The 13,579-nt window shown below is 43.6% G+C and overlaps 1 long non-coding RNA gene across 1 annotated transcript; it reads left to right on the forward strand.

Annotated features, from left to right (window-relative positions):
* The first annotated feature begins 1,220 nt into the window (after positions 1-1,220).
* Positions 1,221-4,122, forward strand: LOC139063848 (uncharacterized). Its single transcript, XR_011517173.1, has 3 exons — positions 1,221-3,395; positions 3,525-3,596; positions 3,756-4,122. It is a non-coding gene; the product is annotated as an uncharacterized lncRNA (long non-coding RNA).
* The last annotated feature ends 9,457 nt before the right edge of the window (positions 4,123-13,579 follow it).

The following is a 13,579-nucleotide window of genomic DNA, read 5'->3' on the forward strand; positions in this document are numbered from 1 at the left end:
GACTGTTGTAGTTATTGAGCTAGAACAGATTAAAGATGGTCAGAGTAGAGAAAAATTGGGTGTATTGGCCCTTTAGCCGTTTCCCGAATACTTCAGCCTCGTTGCAGCAGGCTGCTGTTAAGACTATATTGGGCTCACTTCTGGCTGGCTGCTGTTCTTCCAGTTCGTCCTTCTGCGATGGCGTTGATGTTGACGGCGTTGGCGCTACAGCGTCTTCCACCGCATCTTCAGGTCGTGTCTCCTCCGGGTCTTGCTCGGGCCCGGCCTCTGGCTCTGCTGACTCGAGCAGATACACAGCTGTCGGACGGCTGCTCGAGCAGCCCGACAGAAACTTCTGTTAGGCCCCCCCGCTGTCTCTTCTTTTGTTCCTCTTCAGTTTTTTTTTCTTTATACGTTTTGCCGCACCCGAAAGCATCGTGAATGTTAGCCTACTCAAAAACACCTGCTAGCTTTGTTGTGTCCCGCTCTGACTCTGACCGCTTCTCTGACATCCTTAATCGGGTGGCACCCAAGTTGTAGGCAACAGTCATGGGCTGGCGTTAATGTGACATTAATGTGACATAGCTAATGTCTGGTTAAGATAAATATCATCACTTATTTTAGTTAATTAATAAATATTGAAATAAACTGTAGATAGGAGTCCTATCCACAAATTCTATCGTAGGACATTTGTACATTAAATTTTTTTATTTATTTTTTATTTTGTCCCTCTGTCTGAGCCCCATCCAGCCAATCAGGCCCTAGGCACGTGCCTACTTTGCCTTTGCGTTAATCTGGCTCTGGTTCTTTATTAGGTAACAGAATAAGCTAATTAATTACTTTTCCCACTGTTGCAACGCTGTTACCGTTACTGGGGACGGAAAGTTGTGCGTTACTATGTGCTTGTCGAACGTTGAACAACAGCGTGAGGCTTTCTGACCGCCACACTTCAGCTGCAGCCAGGGAGAGAGAGGTGTCGGTAACGCGCTTACAAACACGATGATGATTGGCTGGGTGGGCGGAGACCCTCAGTGTTCTCACTGTCTCCATCACTGCATGATATGGACACAACCAACACATTCTCACACCCTAAGCATTGGAAACAAACGCTTGGTCAGCCAACCTCCACGTCAGATCCCTGACGCTAAAAGTGCCCTTTTTTGTTACTTATGTGCGAAAAGGGGTTTTTCCCTTTTGTAACTGCAGATTCCAATGCAGCGTAAAACTGACGTGATGGGATATCCGCTGATGCGGCACCGAACCAGCTCATTTAACCGCACCTAAACCTCAACGTTTCACTATATATAACCTTCCCCTCACCCTCATCCTAACCTTAACCCTCTTGCTAGCTAAAACGTTACTCTCACTGTGATCAAGCGTTTGTTTCCCATGCATTCTGACTCTGACAGTCAGAGTCTGACTGTGAATTTTCGTATTTGCCGCCCAAGGGGAACGTTAGAACATACCATCTGGCGAGGGGGAGGTTACACATACCCTCTACTTTTAACCTCCACCGTGGTAGTTGAAACCTCCCCCTCGCGTTGGCTTGGTCCAAACTCAACCAATCACGAGGCGGATCCCGCCGTTCACTTCATAGAGCCGGCTTTTAGAGCGACCGACACATCACTAACATGTTTGCTAGCAAGATGGTTAAGGTTAGGATAGGGGTGAGGGGAAAGTTAAATAAGAGGCAGTGGCGGAGCTTGATATGTGCAACATGTGCGGCCGAACAGGGCGGCAGTCTGGAGGGGGCGGCATTTAATTTCTTTTTTTTTTTCTTCCATCAACCGATACATCAACAAAACATAGAAATCACATGTTCTTCATAATAATAATAGTGATGAGTGATGATAATAATAATATTTCTGTAATAAAAGCACAACAAAGTCATTGTTTGCGTTTATATTGGGATTTTATTGCGCCCCCTTGTGTCCGCCGCGCCTCTGTAGTGCGCTCTATAGCGCCCTTCATCAGGTGGGGGGCGGAGGGATCTCGGAGAGTGATGATGGAGGGATACAGGTACCGTTTTACACATCACCGCTCACAAACATAATGGAGAAGAAGCGGTCGAAGCCATCTGGTGCCCAATTTCTGAAAAAAAGAAAAGAAGAGGAGGAGAAACGAGGAAAAGATGCAGGTATGCATCTCTTTATTATTTAGTTGGTATTTTTCCCGCCTGTCCCCCAACTTATTGATTAACTAACCTCTCTAATCTGTACGTTTTGCATGGTGCTATGATGATCCCTTCAAATGTCTTTTGCTAGCTTCTTACGTTGCATGTATTTAGAACTACTTCCAACCGCTAGCTTTTTCTTTGTCAAATGAGCTTTTATGAAAAGCTAAGAGTGGGAAAACCGAAAGGCTGATAACTAAACGCTATCAAATTAAAATGAGTCTTTGAGAATTTTGCTGAAATACATTGACGGCGGGCGGCAGGTCTCGCGCCGGCGCCATTCGCCTTTCTATTTGGACTCGGGAAATGAGCTACATATTATTTACCCCACGAAAAACGGAGCAGCAGCGGGCCGCTGGAGGTGCCCTGCTAGTAAGATCCCGTTTAAACTGTAAACTGCCATAAAATAAAAACTATAATAGCTAGAGTGGTCTTTTTTAGCTGAAAGTTGAGACTGTCTCGCCTTTCAGCACTGTACAAGTCGATGATGTCATCGTGTTGCGTTAAGTGTTGCGATCAAGGCACAGCACACCGCGGCTATGTTAACTCACAGTGACCTTGAAGCAGCGTGGGAGAGTTGAAGAATTTAACCAGTTAACATGGATTCATGGATATTTAATCAATAGTTGTGGCTCCTCTGGTCATTTAGTTCTTTGTGTGCCGGAGACATTTGCTGAATAAGGAAATAAAAACTTAAAATGACAAAAAAATTAGGGAAAAACACTTGTTTTGTATTTTATCAATTATTAATGATTAATAGATTGTTGGTGTTTTAACTTTTGGTAAAGGAAAACACACAATTTCCAGGCAGCCCCAGTCTGGAGAAGTGATGGTGACATCAGCCGTTAAAAATAAATAATACTCTGAGGTTTTTATGAATAATTTGTACTTTTACTTGAGTATTTCTCTAACACCAGTACTTTTACTTGTAAATGAGTAATATTTTAGCAATGTAACAGTACTTGTACTTGAGTACAGATTTTCAGAATTCTTTCCACCACTGCTGAAAACTGTAAATGCTCATTGTAACATGTTAATTAAAATGCTGAAGGAACAGACGTGACATGAAGATTGTATTGTTTGTTTTATGCAACATCAGGAGCCCTACGCAGATATTTTGGGATGACATCAGCTGCCACTGAGGAACAGCCATCTACCTCCACTGTTCATACCAGTAGGCCAGTATTTGAACTCGAGGAGGGACAGTCTGCTGGCACCACATCTCCCCAGGAAGATCCTGTAGGTGGGTTTTGCACACGTGTGTGTGTCCAGCAAACATTTAGCTATAGACATTTAAATAGTATTTTCACAGAATATGGGAATTGTTCCATATAGCAATGTGGTGAGTTATGCTTACATTTTCGGTCAATAGAGAGACCTACCAGTATATGTGAACTTGATGAGGGACAGCCAGCTGCCACGTCTCCCCAACAAGATATGTCAGGTAAGTTTTGCACAAGTGTGTGTGTGTGTGTTTGTGTGTGTGTGTGTGTGTCCTGCAAACATTAGAGAAATTTGAATGTCACATGTTGTATTTTAATAGAATATGTGAAATGGTCCACATAGCAATGTGTTGAGTTACGCTTCTGTTTTCTGTCAATAGAGAAGCCTGAATGATCAACCAATGAGTCCCATTGAAGGTGATGATGAGCCTCTTTCTTCAGACCCAGCCAAGTGGCCATCACCAATTACAGACAGCATACGCACAGAGCTAGTTCGAGGAGGACCTACCAAGGTGCCAACTACTTTCATATTTCCCAGGAATGAAGGCGATGGCAGATGTTGTCATCATCACTATTTCAGTAGAACTTTGACAAGTGGTGAGAAGGTGGCCAGGAGCTGGATGTTGTATTCAGTTAGCAAACGTTGTTACATATAATACACTCCACGCAATTTGAAACAAAGTTGTAGGTGTAATTTTTTTTCTTGTGTGTGTGTGTGTTTGTGTGTGTGTGTGTGGTGTGTGTGTGTGTGTGTGTGTGTGTGTGTGGGGGGGGGGGGGGGGGGGTCACGGGGGATCTCGCACAGGGCGCCATTTAGGCCAGCTCCGCCTCTGATAAGAGGACAAGGTTAAGGTGAGGTACTATGAGCTTGTTTGGTGCCCTGGCTGCGGACATCACGTCAGTGTAACACTGCATTGGGATCTGCAGTCAAATAAGGGAAAAACCCCTTTTCGCACATAAGTAACGACAAAGGGCACTTTTGGCGTCAGGGGTCTGACGTGGAAGGTGGCTGACCAAGCGTTTGTTTTTGACGCACTGGGAGTGAGAATGTGTTGACACAACAGAGCAGTGATGGGAATAACGCCGTTTAAAATAACCGCGTTAATTTTTTCTGTAACGAGCAAACTAATTAATTACAGTCTTCTTTTATCAAAACGTCGTTTCTGTTACTGATAAGAAAATGCGTGCGTTAAGCAGCGTGGTGTGTTTGAAGCGGTCATCAGCTGATCAGGAGCTAAAGAGGTAGATGTTTTCATCCAAGCGCATCACGGCCCGTGAAGAACGAGGAAGACGTGATGAATATCTACGGCTGCAGGTGCGGGTCTGCAGCCGTGCCCTTCATGGCGTGACAGCGGGAAGTCCCGAAGGTCCGCTCACCTGTTCACCGCTCAGACGTCGTGATCTCCTACCTTCCTAGATCATCCAGCTGTAACCTGTTTCTGATCATGTCTTTAGTCCCGCTGTAACACTGATGCATCAGTCTCAGACGTCATGGAGCTCAGGTGTTAGTAGAACTACCTGTGTGTGTTTACCACCCAACTTCAGCTCTTCTGTGTTTGGGTCTGACCCAAGTTAGTACGTTTAAGTCCTCCATCAGGCTTGTGCTTCTTCTAGTGTCATTTTAAAGGATTTTTTTATTTATTTTACCATTTCTACATGGGCGTTGCACCCGTGGGGGATGTGGGGGATTCAACACCCACACTTTTCCAGCCGTTTTGCTCACCTCCACACCAGTCTTGTTTCTCATACTCACTGTTTGCCTCATCTCCTTCTTCCCCTCCCTCTTCTGTTTCTCCTTGAAACCCGACAGCTGATGTCGGGTTTAAGAAGAAACAGGAGAGGGAGGGAAGAGCTCGACTGAATTCATAATTTTACATCTTGACATTAGCTGTACAAAGTCTGAGTTTGATAAAGTGAAGAACAACAATTTGCAGAGGTTTATAACAGGCGCGGCGCCAGGTTTTCATGTTTGGGTGGGCCACGGTAATTTTGGACGGACCTTAATAAGCAGTGACTTAAGTGAAGCAGGCAGGTCACGCTAGAAAGGGAGAGGGTAACAATTACACAGAGGCTTCTGGTTGGATTGCTGATTGGCTGCACCTGGCGGTAAGGCGTTTCCTGTTTCCTGTTTTCAGTGTTGCACTCCGTGTAGCTGTTAGGTGTTTGGGACTCGCTAAAGCTGATTTAATTTCTCTGTACTTGGATATCTCTGAGTTATTGTAGCACAAAGCATGCTAAAACGCACATTTTCTGTTGTTCCACCTAGCTTTTAGGGAACCATTTGAGTCCACACGCAGTTTATTTGGTACTGAACAGTTTGCTGCTCATCCAGTTAGCTTAGCCTCAGCACTGCTATGGCTACTTCTGTCTCTGCTTCTCCATCTCCTATCTCTTGCTCTCTGTGTCAGATGTTTAGTTACTCCTCTGCCTCCTTTAGTGATAATGGTACGTGTAATAAATGTAGCATTTTTGTAGCTTTGGAGGCGAGGGTGTCAGAATTGGAGTCCCGGCTCCGCGCTGTTGAAAAACCTGTAAACAGCCGTAGTTACTTAGCTAGCGCGGGGCTAACTAGCTCAGAACAACCCCGTAGCGACCCTCCAGTGGAACCCGAGCAGCCGGGACCTCAGGCCGGCTGGGTGACGGTACGCAGGAAGCATAGAACCCAGCCCGTGGGCCACCACCAACCCGTCCACGTTTCTAATAGATTTTCCCCGCTCAGTGACGCACCCACTGACAAGCCGACTGTGATAATTGGCAGCTCCATAGTCAGAAACGTGGCATTAGAGACTCCAGCAACCATAGTTAAATGTTTACCTGGGGCCAGAGCGGGCGACATTAAATCTTATCTGAAACTGCTGGCGAAGGATAAGCGTAAATACAGTAAGATTGTTATTCACGCTGGCGGTAACGACACCCGGTTACGCCAATCGGAGGTCACTAAATTTAATGTTGCTTCGGTGTGTAAGTTTGCCAAAACAATGTCGGACTCCGTAATTTTCTCTGGCCCCCTGCCTGATCGGACCAGTGATGACATGTTTAGCCGCATGCTGTCCTTCAACCGCTGGTTGTCTAGGTGGTGTCCTGAAAACAACGTGGGCTACATTGATAATTGGAAAACTTTTTGGGGAAAACCTGGTCTGATGCGGAGAGACGGCATCCATCCCTCTTTGGATGGTGCAGCTCTTCTTTCTAGGAATATGGCCAGTTTTATTAGTCCTCCATGACAACCCGGGGTCCAGACCAGGAAGCAGAGTCGTAGTTTAACCAGCTTCTGTACTGTTACCCACCCACTACCCCATAGAGACAGTGTCCTGCCCACGGCCAAAATCACACAGATTAAACATCAGGCTTAATAAAGCAAATCATGGAAATCTCATAAATATTAGAACAAATTCAACTGAGCAGAAAACTAGAAAAATTAAATGTGGGTTGTTGAACATTAGATCCATTTTTTCTAAGACTTTGTTAGTTAATGAGTTGATTTGTGATAATCAGATCGCTTTGCTCTCTCTCACAGAATCCTGGCTGCAGCAAGAGGACTATGTTAGCTTAAACGAGTCGACTCCTTCAAATTATTTAAATCATCACATTGCTCGAAGTACAGGGCGAGGAGGAGGAGTGGCAACCATTTTTCATTCGGACTTATTAATCAGTCCCTTACAGATTAATAGCTACAGTTTGTTTGAACATCTTATTCTTAGTTTTCCTAATCCAGATTGCAAAACTGTGAAACCACTCTTGTTTGTAGTTTTATATTGTCCACCAGGCCCTTACTCTGAGTTTTTGGATCAGATCTCTGATTTTTTATCTGATTTGGTGCTAAATACTGATAAGGTCATTGTAGTGGGGGATTTCAACATTCATGTGGACATCGAAAATGATTGCCTCAATGTAGCCTTTAGCAATATCTTAGACTCAATTGGTTTTACTCAAAGAATACATAGCTCCACCCACTCCTGCCATCATACATTGGACCTTGTTCTGACTTATGGCATTGGGTGTGAGGAAATAACAATCTTTCCACATAATCCAGTCCTCTCGGACCACTTTCTGATAACCTTTGAGTTTTTTATAACTGAGTTCTCGAGACATGAAAGTAAATTTCATTATTGTCGGTCTCTATCTGACAACGCTGTTGCATCTTTTAAATCAACTGTTCCATCTTTACTGTCCTCAGCATCTCAGAGGAACGTAGCAGAGGGCAATATTTTCAGTTCTAGCCCCTCACAAATTGATGCCTTAGTTCATCATGTGAATTCCTCTTTACGTGTGGCATTAGATGATGTTGCCCCTTAAAAAAAGAAGGTAATTAGGGACAGGAATTTGGCTCCCTGGTTTAACTCTCATCTACGAGCCTTAAAACAAAACTCTAGGAAACTGGAGAGAACATGGCGCTCTACGCACCATGAGGAGGCCTACCTGTCCTGGAAAAATAGTCTTGTGCTTTATAAAAATAAGCTTCAACAAACTAGAACTGCGTATTTTTCAGCATTAATTGAGAAGAATAAGCATAATCCTAAATTTCTTTTCAGTACAGTTGCTAAACTTACACAGAATCGTAGCTCTGAGCCATCTATTCCCTTAGCCCTCAGCAGCAATGACTTCATGGGATTTTTTACAAGTAAAATTAATTCTATTAGAAACAAAATCTTTAGCATCCTCCCTAATGCGATTTCTTCTTCCTCATTAAGTGAGGCAGCTTCAGAGGTGACTCTAGAACCTCATCTGTGCTTGAACCGTTTTGATCCAGTTGAGCTTTCAGAGTTATCAAAAATATTAGCTTCATCTAAACCTTCAACTTGCATTTTGGATCCAATCCCAACCAAATTATTTAAAGAAGCATTTCCTTTGGTTACTGCCCCCATTCTAGATATAATCAATCTATCCTTAGTAAATTGGTATGTACCACAAGATTTTAAGGTTGCTGTAATCAAACCTTCACTTAAGAAGCCTTCTCTGGATCCAGATGACCCAATGAATTATAGACCAATATCTAACCTTCCATTTTTATCCAAAGTCCTGGAGAAAATAGTGGCCATCCAAGTATGTCAGCATTTAAACACTAATGCTCTGTTTGAGGAATTTCAGTCTGGTTTTAGAGAGTATCACAGCACTGAAACTGCATTAGTGAGAGTTACAAATGATATTCTTATGGCCTCAGATAAGAATCTTGTGTCTGTTCTAGTCTTGTTAGATCTCAGTGCTGCCTTTGACACAGTTGATCACAATGTTCTTTTAGAAAGACTTGAACATGTTGTAGGGATCAAAGGAACAGCGCTAGGCTGGTTTAAATCCTACCTGTCTGACAGATTTCATTTTGTAAATGTACATGACAAATCTTCTTCATACTCCAGGGTTACTTGCGGAGTACCACAGGGTTCAGTGCTTGGGCCAATTCTTTTTACTATATATATGCTCCCAATTGGTAAAATCATTAGACAGCATGGGATAAACTTCCACTGTTATGCTGACGATACTCAGTTATATTTATCCATTAACCCTGATGAACCTAATCGGTTGGGTAGATTACAGGCTTGTCTTGAGGACATAAAAAATTGGATGACTCTTAACTTCTTGCTTTTAAATCAAGACAAGACGGAATTTCTCATCTCTGGACCAGAAATCCAGAAAAGGAAATTGCTTAGCCAATCGCCTGACCTTAATGGCATTACATTAATCTCCGAGAACAAAGCAAGGAACCTTGGTGTTATCTTTGACCAGGACATGTCATTCAAATCCCAGGTTTCACAAGTTTGTCGGATTTCCTTTTTCCACCTTCGGAATATTGCTAAGATTAGAAGCATACTTTCCAGGAGTGATGCTGAAAAACTAGTTCATGCATTTATTACATCAAGACTGGATTACTGTAATTCATTACTCTCAGGAAGTCCACAGAATGTAGTTAAAAGTCTTCAGCTTGTCCAAAATGCTGCAGCTAGAGTTCTGATGAGAATTAAAAAGAGAGATCATATCTCTCCTGTCTTAGCTTCCCTACATTGGCTACCTGTTAAATTCAGAATAGATTTTAAGATCCTTCTTCTCACATATAAAGCTCTTAATAATCAAGCTCCATCATACATCAGTGATCTGATTGTTCCATATGTTCCTAACCGAGCACTTCGCTCTCAGACTGCAGGTCTACTGGTGGTTCCAAGAATATCTAAACTTAGGATGGGAGGCAGATCTTTTAGTTATCAGGCTCCTCTCCTGTGGAACCAGCTCCCAGCTTTAGTCCGTGAGGCAGACACTTTGTCTACCTTTAAGAATAGGCTTAAAATATTTTTATTTGATAGGGCCTATGGTTAAAATCTGATGTTAGCCTAAATCTGGACAAGTGGGGGATTACAGGGAGGTGGAGTGTACAGTCGGTAAAGACGGCTCTCCCTTGCCCTGCCTCCAACATGCCTACATCTAAATAGGATAGATTATCCGGAGTTAACTCTGTAGTTATGCTGCTATAGGCTTAGACTGCTGGAGGACACACTGACCACTTTTCACACTCTACTACTTTCTTCTACAGTCTGCTCTTTAACTGTACTATTTTGTGCAATTTCGGCTGTTAACTTTATTTTCTCTGTAAGTGTTTTTCTCCCCAGAAGAAGCTACAATGATGTTCTGCTGAGCTGTGGTGGCCTCATGGAGGGGGCCATCGTCTAGCACACTGCTGCTAACCACTAATACATTCTCTCTCTCCTGATAATAACTTTTTGTTTTCATTGACTTTTGATGTGCTAATACTAGTTTATCCGTTTAATTATAGATCCACTAGGATAAATACAATAAAGTTTATCTTTCACCAAATACAATATTTACTAAGACATCACAATATAACTATAGACACATTACTTGTCTTTGTGTGTGTGTGTGTGTGTGTGTGTGTGTGTGTGTGTGTGTGTGTGTGTGTGTGTGTGTGTGTGTGTGTGTGTGTGTGTGTGTGTGTGTGTGTGTGTGTGTGTGTGTGTGTGTGTGTGTGTGTGTGTGTGTGTGTGTGTGTCTGCCTGCTCTGTCTTCTCGATCCCCAGTGAGCCGTGGAGGATGGCTGCTTATACTGAGCCAGGATTCTCTGGAGGTTTCTTCCTGTTAAAAGGGAGTTTTCCTCTCCACTGTCGCTGCATGCTTGCTTAGTATGAGGATTGCTGTAAAGTCACTGACACTAATCAGTGACTTGATGCAATTTGCTGGGTTCCTTATATAGGAAACATTATTTCTGATTGTCTTAATGAACTGTGAATTGGAATGTTTATTATGTGAAGTGCCTTGAGACGACTCTTGTCGTGATTTGGCGCTATATAAATAAACTTAAATTGAATTGAATTGCAAGTTTAAAAAGACGTCATAAATGTTTCCCCCTTCATTTTTATTTATAAAATATGAAGTAAAAACTCACAATTTAATTTTCATTCATTTGTCATTTATAGGCACCAGAATGCATTACCTGCACTTCTAATATTTACCTCTCAACGTAGGACTCTTTCATAAGGGTACATGCACGCCAGTAGTTTTTACGGTTATTCATGGGGCAAAATCTCCCACATAAAAAAAAAATTAAATCCATCTTCCAGTAAAAGCAAAGCATCCAGCCCACCTCTCCAAATGCGTAAAATGAGCATCGCAGCCGCTAGGCGCGCACCATCAGCTACGTCAGCCCAGACAAGGGCAGAGCAAATAGAGAAAGAATAGAGGATAATTCTGTCTGGATGTGGATGGAGATTACATTTTACATCAGCCTGATCATCATTTAAATACGTAAACCATCACCTGTCTTCTAGTCCATGCTATCAGCATTATTTTAAATGGTGTGTGTGTGTGTGTGTGTGTGTGTGTGTGTGTGTGTGTTTTCCACATCAAACACTGGTCTAACCAACCAGACCAGCGTGTCCAGTAACACATTAATGTTACAATTAAACAGTTACACTTCATGTGGGCTAGGAACATTTCACCTGCCGTGGCCCGACCGCTTCTGCTCCACATAAACTTTGTGCGTGATCAAATGTCTCTACAGGTGCTTTGTGAGCTGAAGAGCTATTCTGCCTCAGACTGGATGCGTCATGCATCTCCATATTAGAGACGGGAACAAGCGCTGTTCAGCCAAAGTTTCATAATTTCATAAAAAGAACATTTTTCCAAGTGATTCATCCCTCAGAGAGACCGGGTTTCTAAACCTCTTCGGTGGGAGGAAATCTTAACGCATCGCCGTGGTTCTGCACTGTGCTGCGAACCCCTCTACAGATCTTCAGCCCACTGTCCACCGTGGGCGCTCCGAGCCGCGCTGAGCACAGTGTCCAGTATAAAGCTCTGATGTTCTGATGGGAATCATTTCTTGATTGGTTTAGTTACCTCGGCGATGTGTGTAACGATTAAAATGTCAGCTCATCTGTGTGTGTGTCACAGAGTGATGATGTTGCACTAATTTTATATTGCATGTTTTATTTGTTTTTATTCTGATGCGCACATTTTTAGTGGTTGTGTTTTTAGTTATTCTTATGTGCATGTTTTTATTGTGCTTTTTGTTGTGGTGCAACATTGTGTGTGTTCATTCTGTGGTAATCACCCCAATCACCTTCACCTGCGGCAGTGTTGCCTGGACTGCCAATTAATGGACAGACGCAGGCAGCACAGGTGATATTAAGGGAGGAACGCGTGGACACAGGATGGGAACGGGGAACTGAGAGAGTCAGGATGGCAGACGGGATGAGCTAGGGGCAGAGACGCACCCCGGGTCGGCGTCCTGAGGACCACATGTGCCTGGACCCCCCCGCCGGAACAGAGGAGAACCCGGAGTACGGTCCCGGATGAGGGACAGCGGCCGAGTGTGGAGGAGTGTGGGTGTCCCTCCCTCCACACATGAGCGGCGTGCGTACTGGTGCCGCTGGGTCCGGTTGGAGTCTTGGACCGAGGAGGGGGGTTCACTAGCGGCACGGACAGCGAGCGGCAGCGGAGAGCGAGATCCGCGGTGGAGAAGCCAGGGCACGGAGCGCAACACGGCAGGCGGGCAGAGTTCCTCTGCCCCTGCGCGTAAGTATTGGAGCAGTGCCTGGCTACGCCTGGACCTGCTGTCTCTCCATGTGTGGTCTGGTGCTTGGGGACGTTTGACTGCCGGAGGTTTTTGTCTGCCACAGGGGCCGAGGAGAAGGACTGGATCCACGGGCCTTCCAGCCTGTGGATCCCCGTGGACGACGTTCCCCGCAGGAGGGCGGGGTCGTAGGTTTCACCTGGCGAGTGCATGCAGGGGCGGACTGGACTGCCTTGTCCTTTGGGCATCTTCTTCAGCTTTTAGAATAAATTCCCTTTTTTAAAATTTGCTTCTGTGGTTGCGCTGCTTGCCTTGGATTTTAGAATCTATTTTAATCGGTGGCAATTTTAGTGGCACCCTATATTTCCACCTGAGGCGTGCCACGTCACATGTGCATCAGTGTGCGTCGGGGTAATTCTTTCATAACAACCAACATCCTTGAGTTTATCCGTCAAAATAAACAGTCAAATGGAAATATCTGTAACCTGCCATTTAACTGTTTTGCCTTCTTGTGAAGATTGTTGCAAAGAGAAACAATTAAACTTGATTAACCCCAGAGCCATGCGCACTGCGCTGTACTCCGTGACTGTAAATGAGGGGAAACGATTTAATCGGATCATTTTCTTTTCAACATGGTTTAATGTAAAGTTTCATTCAGTAAAAACTTTAGTTACACCGATCTAACGAGACAGAGCCTGGATTTGTATTCTGAACAGTTTAAACATGTTTAAAACGGAGACATGCGTGACGCGTCTAAAATTCACACCTGCTCCACTATTATGGAAATTAAACTAACAAGATGAATAACATGAAATTATTTTAGGCACAGACAACATCCCCCACACTTTTGAAAAGCTTGCAATGCGCCTGCATTACTAAATTACCAGCAACCGAAATGCTGCTAAAAACTCACAATTATGTGAAGCTGGAAAAATTAAAATGCTGTGCAAAATTACATTCATTTCTGTAATTTAACTAGACTGAGAGACCATTTAAAGGCTCAGGAACTGAAATAGAAACACAGGTGTTTCTATTTGTAATTTAAAATGTTAGCTGATTGGGGTCTTGTTAAATATCACACAGTGACCTTTTAATAGTCTAGATAAGTGTAATGTTCCTGTTAGTAGTTCCTCCTGTAAAGTGCTTATTTATTTAAATTATTCAGGTTTATAAATACATTTGGACACACAT

This window comes from Nothobranchius furzeri, chromosome 18, assembly GCF_043380555.1.
Source record: "Nothobranchius furzeri strain GRZ-AD chromosome 18, NfurGRZ-RIMD1, whole genome shotgun sequence".
Lineage (NCBI taxonomy): Eukaryota > Metazoa > Chordata > Actinopteri > Cyprinodontiformes > Nothobranchiidae > Nothobranchius > Nothobranchius furzeri.